Source organism: Fringilla coelebs (genome assembly GCF_963513975.1).
Source record: "Fringilla coelebs genome assembly, chromosome: 1".
NCBI classification, from domain to species: Eukaryota; Metazoa; Chordata; class Aves; order Passeriformes; family Fringillidae; genus Fringilla; species Fringilla coelebs.
In genome coordinates, this window is record NC_140028.1 from 139,802,249 (window position 1) to 139,820,939 (window position 18,691).

The 18,691-nt window shown below is 38.5% G+C and overlaps 1 protein-coding gene across 11 annotated transcripts in view; it reads right to left on the reverse strand.

Moving 5' to 3' along the window:
* PARD3 (par-3 family cell polarity regulator) overlaps positions 1-18,691 on the reverse strand; it is a 443,962-nt gene that overhangs the window by 359,851 nt on the left and 65,420 nt on the right. The gene's annotated exons all lie outside the window — the stretch shown is intronic.

Here is an 18,691-nt window from a genome sequence, read left to right on the forward strand (position 1 = left end):
TTCTTAAGATTCACACAGTTTCATTTTAAAGCTAATGCAGGCACAAGAATTTCCTAGTCATAATATTAATATTTTCAGTACTACATTTTGATAAGTTGCACTAAAATGTCTCAAGCACAAACTCACAGTGACCTCTGCTGAACAGTTAGTGCATCTTCCACACAGAAAATGGAGCTGCTACACTGCCAATCCCAGCACGTGCAAATCTGTCACACAAGCAGCATTTTGAAAGGAATGTCACTGCTTAAGCTACAAAACCCACAGCTCTGTTTGATATGGAACAGATAAAATTTTACGCAGAATATCAAGAGAAATCTTCTGATAAGCCAAAGCAAAAAGATTAGGTTCTCCCAAAGCCCTACATGTCACTTTGTGAGCTATCTAATGCTATTGGCTACATCCAGTAATTTCAATTATTCACTAAGGGATTGCACTTATTTCAGTCAATTAAACAACAGCAGGCTGCTTGTGCTTCCAGGGCCTAAATAATGACTGTGGTGAGAGCAGCACTGGGCTGCTGTACACTTAAGAATATTTTGATTTTATAAATGAGAAAATTCAGAAATCTCTGTCTGACATGGTTTTAAGACTATTGCAAATATTTCTATTTCACAAAATCCTCTTCCTAGGCTAGCTGCAGTTGTCCAAACCAGCCTTGCCAACGCTGGACAGCTGCTTCTCTCCAGCTGTGACCCCCAGCAGGGCAGCATAAGCAGAGAGCTGCCCTGGGCATCAGACATCAGCCTGGGCTCCACAGTGCACAGCAGGGACAATGGGATGGGATTTCCTCTCCCACCTTCTCCCTGTGCAGTCTCCCACAATGCCTGGTATGTGAGAGAAACCCAACTGCTACTCCAAGCCACAGCTGTGTCCATCCAGGAGCAAGGGTAACAAAAAAAAAAAAAAAACAAACAAACAAAAAAAAAATTTAAAAATAGCACCAAAAAACCAAGTTCAACAAAAATTAAGAACTCCTTCTGGACTCTGTTTCCAAGGTTGGCAGGAGTAATATCACTTCAGCTCCATTTCCCTCCATAGCTCTCATTTTCTTCCTGCCTTGAGGCACAGCAACCATGTACTGCTGGTAGACTCCTTTTTTCTATTCAGATTTAAGTCATCTTTTTTTTCTTTCCCCCCCTTTTTTTTTTCCTGTTAGAAAGCAAATAGTTGAATCTCTCAGGCCAAATCAATTATATCCCAGAGCATTTACTCCAGGACCCAGAAATAATAGGAGAGGTGTCTCAGGGCACTTATCCCACACAGGGGTACGGAAAAAGTGGTTCCTCTTGGTGTGCATTAGAAATATATACATGTATATACACAGACACACACACATATATATGCATATATACATACATGTATCTCCTGTGAATATACTGGAGCTTCTTCCTACTGAGAAGGATCATTAAAAACCTTTTGGATGAATAAACAGTTACTTTGCTACAACATCTCTTTTTTTTATGAAATACAGAGAAAAAAATCCTGTACACAGAGACATGGTACATTTTATTCAAAGCCAGCCAAATTAAATGCATTAAAAATATTCTTCTATCATAAATAATTTTTGCAGGAGAGCAGGTCCCTACTTCCTACTTTTTTACTTCATAGAAGGTGACTGCACGTCTGAATACAGAATGGGAGAAAGGAGCCCATTTACTTGTTTCTGCCTTCAGAAAACCATATAAATTTCAGACTTACCAGTGTTTACAAAAATCAAGTTATTATCACTAATTACAAGAGCCATTTAATCCATTTGGGCACCTCCATATGCAAACTTGCTTTGATTTAAACAATACCCAGTCAAATAAACCATATTAAACTGTGAGACCAATGTAAATAGCTTAATATTTAAGTCTCTATATTGCTTTTAAGTTATTAGGCAGAAAACTGAACTAGTTAAAACTGCATCTCAAATTGCATTACACACCATGTTGCCAAGCACATAATTTGCATATTATGCCACCAACACTAATACTTCCCTGAGAGCCTTTCAAATTACTCTGTTCATTTAGACACAATAGCTCCCAAGGCCATGCTCCTGTATCTAAGCTACCAAACAGCACCTTTGCAGTGCCCTGCAGCTCCAAACCATGAACACTTGTGGGATTCCAGTTTTATTATCCTGACATGGCCTAACCAAGTTTCTGTTTATGATGAGGACAAGACTTTTCATTTTAATCTTAAATACCAAAATAACTGTGAGATAGAAAAGCAGCAACAGGTGGAGTATCCCCAGGTTAAAAGCCACAGACTGACCATTTCAAAACAGTATGGAAAGAAAAGATACGCATTAAATCTGAGCTGAACCAGGATTCATTCAAGTCCTAACTAAAATTTCAGGATTTCCAGTCCATAATATTTCATCAGACTCTCGTGATTCTAATCCAGGCTTTGAAAATATAGATTTTAGCTTAAACACTGAATGCTTCTTCATGTTATGAAGACACATTGTCATCACAAGAATGATATTCTCATGATGAACTTCCAACAAATTCCAAGGATTTCTAAAATGCAACCTCTTGAATTTTCACTCAAATCATGATCTTTGTAAATTAAGGAAGAACAGAACTGAAGCTTCCATGATCCAGCACAGATTTAAGGACAGATTTAACTTTCATATCTCTAAGCAGAACTAAAGCTCTAAGTTAACAGACAGCAAGTTGTTCGATTTATTTCTGCACAGATCCATGTCAAGCTTTGTGATTCTGACACTTCCAGATCTGACATTAAATGCAAGATCATGGCTGAAAACCAATCCTTAATGTATCCTATGGAGCCCATTTAACAGTATTTGTATAGTATAAAATGATATCATATACAATTGGAATGTGTATCATATGCAACTCTTCAGCTGCTGACTCAACAGAAGATGGTAACTTAGAAATATTTTATGGTATTTTACAGTAACTATAAAACCACAATATGATTTCCTTATTTTTACGACTCTAAATAAAACTCAGATTTGTTTTAAGCAAATGAAAGTGATGCTCCCATAGGAAAATACATCTTTAGTTTTTACAACGTTCCATAAAACACAAGATGTACAGAGAGTTTATTTAGCTTCAGAGACATATTTTGACATCATAAAAATTCCCATCTTTGGCAGTTCTGAGTGACTGGAATTAACTTATTTACTCTGAATTAACATAATAACTTAACCAGATGGTATGAGAGTTACAGTTGATTAGATCAATGACAATAATGTCACCAAGTCTGAGCATCTGACCTTGGCAAAACAAATACTGCAATATTTACAGTTAAAGAGGCAGACAAATCTGTAAAGAATGGCTGTTGGTAAATTGTATGAACACAGAGCTCTCCTCATTAAGAGAATATGCTACCAGAGAAACTGAATGCTATCTTGTCACCTATTCTGTGAAGCTTCCTCTGCTATGAAAAATATTTTTAATATGCATTCCAAGCAGCATTCATTTACGTATATGTACTAATTCTCTCTTTTATTGGTTCATTTCTAGATTTAACAGACATGTAGATAATTGAAATTTTATATAGCACACTAAACAGAATATAAACCATGCACTGATTTTAACATTTTTATAAACCAAAATTACAATCATGTAATACACATGCATCTTTTTATTTATTGCAAATAGTTTAAAAACTTACTTCATTAATGTATTTTTACCCTAAGGCTTTTCTCAATGTCCAAATAATTTCCAATTGCATCTCAAAATTAAACCCTTTAGTTTTCATCTCTATACCCCAGGGCTTTACTGCACAACACAACATATTTTAATATGGTTAAATGCTACTGATGTTGCAAAATGTTATTCCTTATTGAAAATGGTCATTAATATCACTTCATACCTCAGAGAGTATGGTAGTAATTTGGCAATAAAACACACTATTATCATCATCTTCTAATAACCTGAAAGTGTTGTAATCCTAGGGCCCTAAATGTGTTATGGAATATTATTAGAACAAGCACATTCTGGTCATTATTTAGATGGGAACATTTCCCATGTCTCTCATACCTCATTCAGTAATTGCACACTCCTGCTATAATTAAATCTGCCCATTTTAAATTGTCCATAATATTCTGAGGTTCATTTTCTGGTCCTGTGGGACACATCATTGACTCCGTTTTGGGAACAACATACTTTTTAATGATGTATTTTAAATTGTTTATTTTTATTTAAGTGACTGTCTAGAATAATAACTTGAAACATCCTGAATTAGATAAAACAATTTAAGGTGAAGGAAACAGTTAAGTGAAGGAAATGAATAAAACAGCAGCAGCTTCCTAAATATATAAAACAAGAGTGAAATACTTCTTCCTCCTTGAAATGACTTTACCTACTTGTCCAGCACTAAATGTACTGTCTTCCAGGGGAAAGCATTGCTTTGGGATGAGCAGCATTCACTGGAGATAGGCAGGTTCATAGGAACATAAATTCTGTCTCCAAGGCTTGGCCAGGAGGCCCCCTACCAGAGCCATGTGCACATTCCACTGCCTTCAATTCAGACTGAGATACCTAATATAGCAACAAAAACCTGAGTGAAGGGCTTAAATTAAGAAAAGCCCCAGGTTGCAATGCAGTGCATTTAAACAAACAACTAACCACATCCAAGTGTGAACTGTTCATTGTGAAGAAATTTTGAAAATGTGTATGTTTGCAAATGGGTATATTGCAAAACTGTGTCATTTATCAGGATTAAGAGCAGCAGCTGCATGATCTGGTCTGCCCATGAGGCATCTCCATCCTGCCCTGGCAAAGTCTGGACAAGAGCATCAAAGGAAAGCTCACTGCTTCCACATCTCAGCTGAAAGCAAGCCTTAAGCCATTTCCCCCTCATCTAAATAAACCTTCACATGCAAATCTCGGAAGGGATCTCCACTGGATTTGGTGCACAAATAAACTGCAAAACCTGTGCACACCAGGCAAATTGTGGGGAGCCCATAAGCAAAGTGTATCCAGACAAAGCTAATGAGTGAGCCAGCTCATCCACTCAGCACCTTCAGCTGAACTGTGCAGATGGGCCAGGGATCCACCACATCAGAAAATCAAAACTCCTTGAAAATGGCACCTAGGTTTGCTATCTGTTGTGACAACATAAGGGAAAAAAAGTGTGTTTATATTTAGAAAAATAGTAACACTTAAAGCACATTCCAAGGCCATGTGAAATATACACAAACCTGCGTGGTGATATATATCTGTGTCACATATAAAATGCTGTAAGAAATAAAGAACTAGAAAGTAGAGCCCATAATCAAAAAGTGCTTAATGGAACAGTTTACTGAACTGGGAAACAAACTCATGCTTATGCCTCTCTACAAGCAACTCTGGTGTTATAAAATGCACAGAAAGATCTAGCAGAAATATCTTGTACTACATTCCTGCTACACTGTAGGTAACAAAAACATTTCAGGGCTCAAATAAACTAGGAGAATGAAAATCTTCTTCAGCTACCTGTCAGTAACAAGAAAGCAAAAGCATCCAAGGGCAAAAATTTAAGGATTAAAGGGGAATCAATTTACTGACAGGGACAGCTTTAAACATCCGAGAAGTTAACCTCAAACATAAACAGGAACTGTTGGTTTTAAACCATATTAAATCATCACAGAGCAGACTGCAGCCAAGCACTCAGAAGTCCCTATACTTGTTGTATTTTCCATACATTGTTAAGACTTTGCATTCTCATTTACAGCTGATAGTAGATATCCACTGAAAGAAACTCAGTTCCAGAGTTCCAGAGAGCCTATCCTCGTTTACACACATCTGGATGTACAAAAGTTGGACAGAAGTCCCCACATCCAACATTTACACAAACAGGAGAATATTTCACTCTGTCTCTTATGTGCTACTCTGCAGTTGCAGGAAGTTCTTTGTCACACCACCATGCTCTCAGATATTTATTTAGACAGTTTTACAGATCTGCAGCTCTACTGGTTTGGATCAAGTACAGTGTTGGAATTCAAGTAATAAACTTCCACTTGACACCAGTCATGCTCCTGGTACCTTGCTGTTCTGCTGTCAACTAATATAGAAATAAAGCAGTATTTTTAGTTTTTAAGCTGTCTGATTAAGAAGATAAACACATTATGAAATTACTTTTGCAATTATACTGTTATCACCCCAAATCAGAATTAGTCATCTTTGTCCTCCAAAAATGATAAAAATTTTAATTATTTTTTTCCTAATTTCAGAATAAAAATATTTTCATATATCTGATATGTCTACAATAGTTGGAATAAGTTGGAATAGTTGGAATTAGAAAAATGCAATTCAGAAATTAATAAAAGAAAATGTCTAGTCCACAAATTAAGAAGGCCAAAGAACTGTAGGCTGTAACATCTTCCTGAAAAGAGTACTCTGAGCTTCCAAGCAATGACATGATTTTGATAGCTTAGATCATACTATAATATGTTATAAAAGCTGTAGCATTATGTGTTCCTTTTAAAGAAGATAATCATGTTTGAATCCTTTAAGACAAAACAGATACAGTACTATTACAAATTAGCTGGCCACATTCTCCATAAACAGTTTTTAAATATAACAAAGATTTCCCAAACACCTAGGAAAAAAAATGATCCAATAGTCACAGTCATTTGGTGGCATTTGCAATACACTTTCTGTATTGTCTATTGAACAAACACTAAAAAATGTATGTCATAAAACTGCACCTATGGTTATTTTATCCATCTTCATTTATAGTGACCTACATGTATCTGAAGAAGTTACAGATTTTGCAACATTTTAATAGAAAGTTCAAAAAAAACCAGCTTTGTAAATTCGTATCTTTGATATCTTTAACATATACTAATTTTCATCAATGCAAAATGAAGATCAGCTCTTCCATAACAAGGTCTTCAAAAATGTATCTCACAGGTAGAAATATTGCCTCATCTACCTCTCTGCATAATAGCAAAAAAAATATAGGACTATTTTTAATATTTCAGAAAATTATTTGAAATCTTAATAAAATCTAATAATTGCCCAGCCTGTTGTGGGGAAGGAAAGAAATAAAAAGGAGAAAAAAAGAAAATTAAAAAAAAAAAAAAAAGCCCCTGAGTGTAATTAAGCAGATTGAACACAAGAGGTAGCTCGTGTCTCCATGTTCTTCATTTGACTAAGAAACAGGAAGGCAAATGGAATAGCAAATACAGCTATCACAAAGAAAGATGTGTTTTTAAAAGCTAAATGGACAAAGGGATTTTTGTGGGCTCAAAGAATTCATGGAGAGAGATGAGTGGGTTATTCTGAGTGTACCTCTGAGGAAAGCACCCTGTTCATTCTGAATCATTTCATAGCAAAGTCCTGAGTCCACAGAGGAGAGGAGAGTTCCTTTTCATCCAGCCTGCTTCTTTCTTTCCCCACTGAAAAGGAATGCCATCTGCTTCACATAGAACCCCAATATTTTCCTGAGGATCATTATAACTTACCCTAATTCTAGGCCCTTTTTGTATGGTAAAGATACCTTTTTGAAAACACATACTATTGATATTGAAGATGCAATTATAAATGCACAAGTTTTCATACCTGTCTTCAAATATGTTAATTAAAATATGGCACAGTTGCAGGGAAAAAATCGCCTAAAAGGAGTGTGATGTGTATAATATTATCAAGTAGGCTACAATTATTACATCTTCTTGATAAATATGTTTAGAAAATTAATGCTTCAACACTGCACATCTAATAACTTTAATCATCTTTTAATACAATGGACAAATCCATCAAAATCTACAGAGATTCCCTCACTGTTAGGTTTCTAAAAGTGCACACCAGCAACTTCCAAATGTTTCCTAATGACAATAATTAGGCAGCTGGCCACAATGCCCTGTACCTGTCTGTGGCCCACTCTCAAATAGTTTCTCCCAATAATTACACACAGGCAGAGATCCAAAAGGGAATATTCATCATGGGCAACTCCAGGATGCAGAAGTCAGAAGCAGGCGGAGCAGCTGCCCGGCCCTGACTGCTGCCCCTCCCTGGCAGTGGCACCCCCAGGTGTCAAACCAGGGGCTGCAGAGCAGCTGGGAGAGCACCGAGCTTATGCTCACCTGCCAGTAGTAAATATGCTGTGAAAAAGAGCCTTTTATAAAGATCCTGTAGGCTTGCCTAAAAATATAGATCATCTATTTTCATACAATTTCTACACGTTACCTATTATTACAACCCCAAAGGATCTGAAAATAATGCCCAGGACCTTTCTAAAGTCTTTTGCAAAAGAATAAAAAAAGCCTGTATGTAAATACTACAGGTCCTTACTCAACCAAGATACAGTTGCAGGTGAATTTTAAACAAGTAACCTCTCACAAACACTAGTAGGATTGAAGCTGTCTCTACTCAAGTTAGATGCAACATTCTCCTGCATGTGTACACAGACAAGCAAACATAAATAAATTTCAGATTAGGATCTGTTCTTCAGGGTAGCATCCTCAGGGCAGATATGCCCCTGCAATGGTAGGATCTCAGCTTTAGCCAACATTCTTCAAATATATGAATGCACTCAACATGAAAGATCAAATTAGGACCTACCAATCAACCTTTATCACAAAAACAATGCAAAGAACCATGCAGAACTTTTCCTTTGAATAAAAGCTGTTCTTATCAACAAGAGATTTCCTATGGAATAAATGGAGTGAGGGAAATTTTGCCAATTGCTATAGTAATGTGCAATATTCAGTGCCATAACAAATCACATCTTACACTGGGTCATCTCAGTACCCAGTTCCCACTCAAAATCTTTAAGTAAGAGATCTCAAAGCCCTTAATGTTTTAGGCTGAAAAGCGAACAATCTATACAAAAACATTTAATGCATGGTATGCACTGAACTGCACATATGATGTCTACAGTATAAAATTTACCAAATGCTTATAAAAACATAAGAAACCACAGATCTAGAGATGCAGAATATACAGGTGTATAATGTATATTCCCTTAAATGGGCAAACACTAAAACACAGAAGGAAAAAAATACACTCAGTGTATATTTGAGATTAAATCTCCATACCACTTAACTTTGCACCATGTTTTTGAGAAACATACAAATGCAGCTAAAAACTATACTAGTTCCCAATGTCTACTGAAAACAAAAATGAGGATACTATAACCTTAGTTTAAATACTGATTTACTTTCAGGGCTCATTATCATCACATAAAGATATGCCATTATTAAAATTTTAAAGGGGAAAGAATATTATAAACTAATATCCATTTAATAATTTGTAAATCTATTATAGTCTATATTTCTTTTTTCATGTACCCATTTCAGGTGCTGCTGAAAACATCTGAAGCAATGATTCATGCCAAAAAAAAATTTATTTAAGTAGACTTAGTGAAATATTTAACCTAAGGAGCTCAACACATTTAAGTTTCAACACAGCTGTAGCCGCTCAATGGAAAATACAATTTTCCCAGTTTAATTGAGTGTACAGTACCTGTGACAGTGCTGGCACTACCTGTGTGAACTGCCAGACTGCTAACAGGGAGAAGCAGGTAATTCACCTAATGCTCTTACCCACCTAACATCCTTAAATGCTGATGTTTATTTGACAAGACAAACCAGAGGAATCCAATCCTGGAACACACAGAGGCTGAAGCACCAAAGGAGATTAAATATCAACTAGGTCAGCTGGATGCCATTTCATTTTGGCCTGAGCTCAAGTAAAACAGAACACAGGTAACCTGACTGGAAAGCCAACAGAGAAGGCCCAGAGCAACAGCAGCCCTTAGCCAGGACCTGCATCAACCCCCACTTAATTGCATGCTGTAAATGAAAACTGCTTTATTCCATCCCCCAGTTTTAAATAGACTCCTGGGGCTCCTTTGCCAACAGGGACAAAGGGGAGCAAGAGGAGCCACTGAGATGGCCGAGGCCGGGCTTGCTACCAGAGAGGGGTGTGAGAGAGAACCAGACATGAGATAACAAGCATGCTCCTACCATTTAATCATTTCTGAGAAACAACTTCTCAGCACTGGGTAAGATGTCTGGAGTCTGTCAAAATCAAGGGATTTAGGCACCCAAGACACTTCTTTAAACTGGAGCTCTGACAGCCTCTGGACACAAAGCTTTTGCAGAAGCTGACTTGAGCTCCACTCACTAATCTGCTTACGCTCCCTCGGTGGCCGATACCCAGAGCGGCTCCACCAAGCACGGCTCAGGGGGGCCAAAGCAAAGCTGCTTCTCCAGCAGGATCCAGAGACAATCCTGTCACCCAAAAACAGGGGGTGTCACACAGAGAGAAGCCTTACACTAGTCACAGTCAAGTGTCAGGAAGGGACATCACACACTGATGGGTTACTGCAACATTTGTGAGTATCTGATTAAGGCAAACATATCTGAAAATGTTTTAATATCATTTGTTTAATTACTAATATTAAGAATTGTTTTGAATACTACAAATTAGACATATTCCAAACCATAACATCACAGAATGTTAAGGGGTTTGAATGGATCTTAAAGATCATCTAGTCCCAACTCACCCCGCCATGTGCAGAGACATTTCTCACTAGGTCAGATTGCTCAAGGCATTACCCAACCTGGCTTTAAAAACTGCCAGGGTTAGGGCAAATATACTGGGTTTTAAATGGACAGGGAGGACAGGGAGGTACTTCTTACTGGGTCACAAACACACTATTTCAATATAATTGCCTAGACTATTTCAGATCTTCCTCAATTAAAAAAAAAGGAAACTGAATTACTCTGGTCTTTTATTATTCACTTAGACCTCACTATAAATAGTCTAGATGAAGAAGTACTCTATCACATTACGGACAGAATACAAACAAATGCTCATATTTACACACTGTAAATCCATTTCCAGGCTGCTACATCACTACATGGTAGAAGTATCTCTCCATCTTATCAATAAGAATTACAATGTAGTAAAAGTAGGGGAAAAAACATTAAAATAGCTATTAAAAAATCCACACCACTGTAAACATCAACATAAATTTAAAAGTGTTATATAAACAAGTCACTCAATGAAAGAGTGATGAATATCATTCTATACTGTAAATCAAGCAACAAATAACATCTTTACTTAAACATGCAAAACACCTAGTTATAGCCAGATCAGCATTACAATCTTAGAAAAACAGAAAGTAAGATTTATGTTTTTTAAAAATAAACTTATAACCTACAGATTCATCTACTGATGCCAATACAGAAAGCTAAATATAGCTAAATATGATTAACAAATATTTTTTTTTCTACTGACAACCTATACAAAGAAGTTACCATTACAAATCATTAAATTTTGTGATATAAAAAGAAAAAAAATTACCCGGCCCTCTGCTATGGATCACAGAGATATTTTTGTTAAGTTATAAACTGTAAGCACAAGATATCTGTCCTTAGTTCCAACAGCTATCTCAAAGCTCATTACTTTGGATATAAACTTGAAAAGGGGAGAAATAACCCCCTACAAACCCCACAACATTTAACTGAGCTCATTTCATCTATCACTGTAATGCCCATCACACAGTCTTCTGATCACCAGACATGAAACACTGTGACAGATGCCTTCCCTCCTACTCCAAACAGTTTAGGATCATCCCTCAATGTTGGCATCTCTTGCTTCCCTCTACAGCTCATTTATAGTTCTGTCTAAGAGCACAAGTCTCAGTCACCTCCAAAAAAAAATGCTGGTGACCTTCTACTGTTGACAATAAAACCTTGATATTCACCCTTCCACTTAATTTCCGCCTTTTTTCTTTTTTTTTTTTTTTTAGCTATAGACAAACTTCTCCCTTATTCCATAGCTGTTAAGTCTTTAGAGTTTTTGGGGACAGAGCTTGTCAAACATCTTTCAGAAATCCAAGTGAGAAATACCATATGGATCACCCAAATTCCACCACTTATTCTAACAAACATATGAGATAGAAAACACGTCGACGCTCCCCACAAGATCAAATTCATAAAAACGTCAGGATGTAAGAGGAGCAACCAATTGCAAAGTCTTCCTCTGTGTTTGCTCCTTTATCAACTCAGACTCTGCTCCTGCTTGCCAGCAGTTGGATTGTATAACAAAATCTGAGCTGGCTGTGCCACATTCCTTCTCCTCATTACCAAGGTGCACCATAACAACAATTTCTTCAAAACAGACCTGCCCAAAGTCATACATGATGTTTGTGACAGTCAAAACACAGCCAGCTACAGGAGTGGAAAATCAGTTTTTCCCCAGAGGTCCTCCAGTTGTCCTGCTGACTCCCAGATGAGAAATATGTGCATCCTCTCTCCTCTCACAGTTAGATCACTGGGATTTCTGTGTATTCTGCTTATATGCTGTACTGGAATTCTCTTCTTTAAAATCTGGAGACGTTCTACTTTCTTTCACCATCTATCATCTAAAAAGTTTTGATTTTAAAAAAATATATAGGTTCTGTCCTAATTCCATCTACACTGAAGCTCATTGCCATGTCACTAATTTACTCCTTCCAAACTTTTTCTATTAAATTAATTCACTGTGTTACAGATGTTGCTATTGATTTATCTACTGAACTAAACACATAATGAAACAGAAATTAAACCAAAAAAAATTTTTTTTCTTGTTATTAATTTTGTCATGGCTCCAAGAATAATTCCCTCAACAGCAAGAAAAAACCGTATGCTTTTCCACTTCCGTCTCTCAGTAAAACCAGCTCTCTAGCAGTAGAATTAAGAAAATAAGTAGTGATGAAAAGAAACTTGAAAACAAACAGAAAGGACAAGTTACTAAAAAATTCAGGCTGCATTTTAGAAATTAATATAACTAGAACTTTTTAAAGGGACAATTTTTTCACATTATGATTTCTATGGTACAATTTTAGGATTATAACAGAGAAACTTGAAGCAAAATCAGTAAGCCTAAAGGTATTTTTTTGTTTGATCAAAGCATGAGATGCAGCTGCTACATTTTATGAGTCCAATCCAAATGCTGATCTAAACAGCATGAGCAAAGACAAGCTAGGTTCCAATTTGCAACAGGTTTTCAATTTCAGGGTATGAGAATCATGAAGTGTTTACTAAAATGAAGCAGAAGATTAATGTGTTAATCTCTTCAAGTTACCAAAACATAAATTCACTGAATGCATCAACAAGTACCTATCAACTTTTGGAGTGATTTAAAAGGAGCCTATCTGAGCTCCACATCACCAAGCTGTTACATTTGGAAATTATTAAGAACAGGTAAGAACAGTTTCAAGTATTTGTTTAACCTGGATTCAATATCCATACAGTAACTAGGAGGTCCTATGGAAATCTGAAGGAAACACTGCCCTTTCCATAAGATGGATGCAATACATTCAGAGGGGCTAAACAAGCACTTTACTTCCCAATAAAAGTAAAGTGAGTGTACACATAACAGGCCATTTTTTTTTTATTTTGGCAGATGAAAATACAGTTGCTTTTTGGAGGCCATAAAAAGGAAGGGGATGGGGAAGGGAATGAATGGGTACATCAAGATGATTATCCTGATCTTTGCACCAGCAAGCATCATACACCAGCTCTGTAACACCTTTACAGAACAAACCTTCACATTATCAGCAAACACCCTCACTTTTCTGCATTTGATGGCCACTCAGAAGACTGAGAATGGGAATTAAGGGAACAGAGCCAGGATGCAGAGGGCTAGACAGAAATGCCCTGAAGACCTACCCTGCTCAGGTTGGACCCTGCTGCCTACAGTCACAAACCTTTAACTTGCAAGCTAGCTAAGCAAGGAAGGCTCCATATCCAAAGATTTAAATAGTTTATTACAGAGTTTATTTGCTTACTAAACCACCACTTTATCATTTGGAAGGACTAAAGTATTACATTTTTACTAATTAGTAGATGTCAGCTGTTATTCTTTTAAGATGTATAACAGGGGGCGGGGGGGAAATTTTATTTCCCTGTTCTGTAATCCGCATGTAGCTGTTCAGATGCCTAAATTCCAACTCCAAGACATCAGGCCAAAGGCAATGCTCAGGTTATTTAGTTCATTTGCATCTGAGTTAGGTGCCTGTATTCAGTACATCTAACTTCTGATGGAGCATGGAAGGAGGAGGAAAAATGAATTCATTATACTTCAGTAACTGAACATATTTTTACACGTACAGAACTGAAGTTCAGTGAATTGTTTTGTGGCAGCAAACATCAACATTTGTAATAATTCAGAGCATCACTGTCATTCTGAGAAGACAAACTATTACACCACTGTCTGCATCTGTTTCCCCCAATGCAAATCAGCCCATGCCTGTGAGCAAACAGCAGTGCCAATGCTCCATCACTTGTCTGTGGAGCAAACAGGTGCAGGAGCTGATAGGGAAGAGTTGGGAGTCTCAGTCTGCATCTGCAACACTGGTATTGTGCCTCAATAATGTCATAAAGTGAAAAAAACACTGGCCGGTGTCATTCATCAAAGCACTGTGATGGTGTCAAGAAAAGAAATATGTTCTCTGCTGTCAACTTGTTTTAATGAAAATGCATTGCAATATTTAAAAAGTTTTCAAAGCTGACTTCTATTTCTGACAGCTGACAGATTTATGAAAGTGATTTTTGATGAAAAATGAGCAACAAGATTAACAATATTCAAAACAAAGAAATCAATGTAGTCTGCCTGAACATGCCAAAGTACTAACAAAGTAAGTCAGTAAAGCAAGGTCTGTAGAGGAGAACCCAAGGCAGTTTAACAGTAATGTTTAAAGTTGACAATATTTTAAAAATTGAAACAGCCCTTAATGAACAAATTGACCTGAAACGTGACAGACTGTGGAACACTGTAGTCCTCTCAAGCACGAACACTTCATGTTTGATCTTGCTCTCAATAAAACCAGAATGAAAGCAATGAAAGACAAATGGTAGAGTTATTGCCACCTCAATTTTCTTTTCAGGAAACAATTCTGTGGAATTTCTTTGGTTTTGTGAGGTTTTTTTTTGGTTTTGGGGTTCCCCCCCCCCCCCCCCAAGGTACTAGCAAATGAAGTAGAAAACTACATAATGAAAACTTTCCATAACTCATTTTAAATATGATCAGCACAGGGACAACTAAAGCATTTTTAATTTTATAGTAACCTTTTCAACCATCTCTTTAATATGTATAGCATACAGCAGATCTAAGTTCAAGAGGCTGTGTAAATCTTTTTTCTGACCACTAGGAATAACCATAACCATCATCCTGTTCTGCACTACCTCTTTCCAACTTTTGGTCATGAATTCTATCTTATGCTTCAGAAACCAGTCGAGGAAAGACTTCTGAAACCATTTCCATTCCTGCAAAAGTTATGGCTCTACTTGAATATAAAAACAAGAGGTGACAAAAGGCATTGGTGCAGGAAGAAAGCTGCCATATTTGCCATCGTGGAAGCATAACACACAACTGCAAGGGTTGAACACAAACTCTTCAGAAGGGACAGACAAGAAAGGAGAAGTCAGGTAGGCCTGTATTTGTTAGGAACAGTTTTGATTGCATAGAGCTAAATGATGGTGATGCTAGAGCTGAGTGTTTATGGGGAAGAATCAGGGAGAAGGCCAACAGGGTGGATATCCTGGTGGGAATCTGTCACAGACCACCTAACTAGAATCAAGTTGCAGAGGAAATATTTTATAAGCAGCTGACAGAAGACTCACAGTTGCTGGCCCTTGTTCTCATCTCAACTTACCAGATGTCTTCTGGAAATACAGCAGAGAAATAGTCCAGGAGCCACCTGCAGGTGACCTTCCTGACACAGCTGGTGAGGAAGTCACCTAGGGAAGGTGCCTGTTGGTCCTGTTATCTGTAAACAGAGAGGGACTGATGGGTGATGTGATGGTTGCAGGTAATCTTGGGCACTGAGTTCACAAAATGACAGCTTTTGATTCTTGAAGTATGAAAGAGGAAGAACTGTCACAGGCAGCAGAACTGTGACCCTGGACTTCCAGAGGGCAGACTTTGGCATGTTTAGGAAGCTGGGTGACAAGAGTCCCTTGGGAAGCAGTACTGAAGGACAAAGGAGTCCAGGAAGGCTGGACATTCTTTAAGAAAGAAACTGTAAAGGCACAGGAGCAGGATAGCCCCACATGCTGAAAGACAAGTCACTGGGGAGAAAGATGGGCCTGACTAAACAGAGAGCTTTGACTGGAACTCAGGGGGAAAGAAGGAGAGCTTATGACCTTTGGAAGAAGAGATAGGTCAGGAAGGAGGACTACAAGGATGTCATGAGGTTATGCAGTGAGAAAATTTGAAGTTCCAAAGCCAAACTGGCTCTGGAACTTAAATCTGGCTATTGCCATGAAAGACAATAAAAATGTTTCCCTACATTAGCAACAAAGTGAAGGCTCAGGAGCATCTCCATTCCTTACTGTATGCATAGGGAAGCACAGTGACAAAGGATGAGGAAATGGCCAATGAACTTAATGCCTTCTTTGCCACAATCTAATATTAAAGAGCAGTTCTACAGGTACCCAGTCCCTGAGCTGGAAGACTCAGGGGAGGAGAGAAGGAGAATGAAACCACCATAACCCAAAAGAAGCAACCTGCTACACCACTTAGACGCACTCAAGTCTATGGAGCCAGATGGGATCCAGCCAAGAGTACCAAGGGAGCTGGGGGCAGTGCTCAGCAAGCCCTTTTCCATCATTCATTAGCAGCCATGGCTAACCAGGGAGGTTCCGAAAGATCCAGGAAACTACATGCCTGTCAGCCTGACCTCAGAGCTGGGAAAGGTCATGGAGCAGGTGATCTTGAGTGCCATTGCCCAGTACATCCAGGACAACCAGGGAATCAGGTCCAGCCAGCAGCAGTTGATAAAAAGCAGGTCCTGCTTGACCAAGCTGATCTCACTCTATGACAAGGTGACCGCTCACTGGATGAGGGAGAGGCTGTGGATGTTCTGCCTAGACTTTACTAAAGCCTTTGACACCATTTCCCACAGCATTCTCCCGGAGAATCTGGCTGTTCATGGCTTGGATAGGCATGCTCTTTGCTGGGTAAAAGACTGGCTGAGCAGCAAGGCCCAGGCACAGTGGCGGTAAATGGAGTTACACCCAGCTGGCACCCAGCACCAGTGGTGCTCCCCAGGGCTCCGTATTGTCTCTATTATCTGTTTAATATTGTTGTCAATGATCTGGATGAGGAGACTGAGGGCACCTTCAGTCAGTTTGCATGGAACACGAAGCTGGGCAAGAGTGCTGAGATGCTGGAGGGCAGGAGGGCTCTGCTGAGGGATCTGGACAGGCTGGATCAGTGAACTGAGGCCAGTGGTCTGAAGTTCAACAGGACAAAGTGCAGAATGCTGCACTTGGGTCACAGCAACCCCTGCAACACTCCAGCCTGGGGAAAGAGTGGCTGGAAAAATGCCTGGAGGAAAGGGACCTGGGGGTGCTGAATATGACCCAGCCTGTGCCCAAGCGGCCAAGAAGGCCACTGACATCCTGGCCTGTGTCAGCAACAGCGTGGCCAGCAGGACCAGGGCAGTGATTGTTCCCTGAACTCAGCATTGGTGAATCTTAAGTCCTGCTTCCAGTTCTGGGCCCCTCGCCACAAGAAGGACACTGAGGTGTTGGAATGCGTCCAGAAAAATGGAACAGAGCTGGTGAAGGGTCTGGAGCACAAGACTTAAGAGGAGAAGCTGAGGGAACTGGGGGTGGTGTTTAGCCTGGAGAAAAGGAGGCTCAGGGGAGACCTCATCACTCACTGCCACCACCTGAAAGGCAGCTGTAGCAAAGCGGGGGTCCGTCTCTTCCTCCACTAACAAGTGCTAGAACAGAAGGAAATGGCCTCAAGTTAGGACAGAGAAGCTTTAGATTGGATCTTAGGAAAGATTTCTTTACAGAAAGGGTTATCAAGCATGAGAACAGGCTGCCCAGAGGAGTGATTGTGTCACCATCCCTGGAGGCATTTAAAAGTGTGTATGTGACACTTAGGGACAGAGTTCTGCGGTGGCTTTGGATGTGCTGGGTTAACAGTTGGACTGATGATCTTAGAGGCTTTTTTCAACCTATTCTTTGATTCTATGATTCTAAATCTATAATGCACTATTTTTGCTATTTTTTTTATTTTTCATTTCTTGACCACATCTAATTCACCTGAAAGGTAATTTTCATAAGATTGACAAGGAAACTAAGATCTTGATTTTTCAGTTTTAAACTTAGACCACATGAGACATCTCACTATTTCTGACCCTACTGAAAACTAGAGTAATAAAGCCTGCGGGAAAAAAGAGAAAATTAAAACAACATCGATTTTTCACAAAGAAAGTACCCTAGAAGAAAAGCTGTCAGTCACAGATGACAAGAAGCCAGTTACAGCAGAAGCATGAAATGTGAGCATCACTCTCTCACTACTTTCTGTTTATTTTAAATAACAGATGAACAGTCATTAATATTTACTGTATTTCAAATTAGTCAGATAAGACAATATTCAGCGTGAAGTCAGATTAGGCAGCAGCTGGTTAGATGGATGTCATCTGTCAGGGGCTGTTCTTCTAAAAGCCTCTAATACTGTCAGTGAAAATTACAGTCTACAAATCAAAAGAACGTTAAGTGTTTGAACTGAAACATGTATGAAATCAGACAGTTCCCACTGGATTTTCCCCATGTGCTATTACCTTCATGATCAATTCACACTTCAAGTGACAGAAATCGCTGAGAAAGCAAAACATTGCTTGCTTTTTATCTGAGAAGTATACTTTGAGCCAGGGGACATATTTTTAGATAATTAAAAATTATTTTCTTTCCTTTTCGTCAAGAAATATTAAAATCAAGCTGCTGTAAAGCAAAATGTTC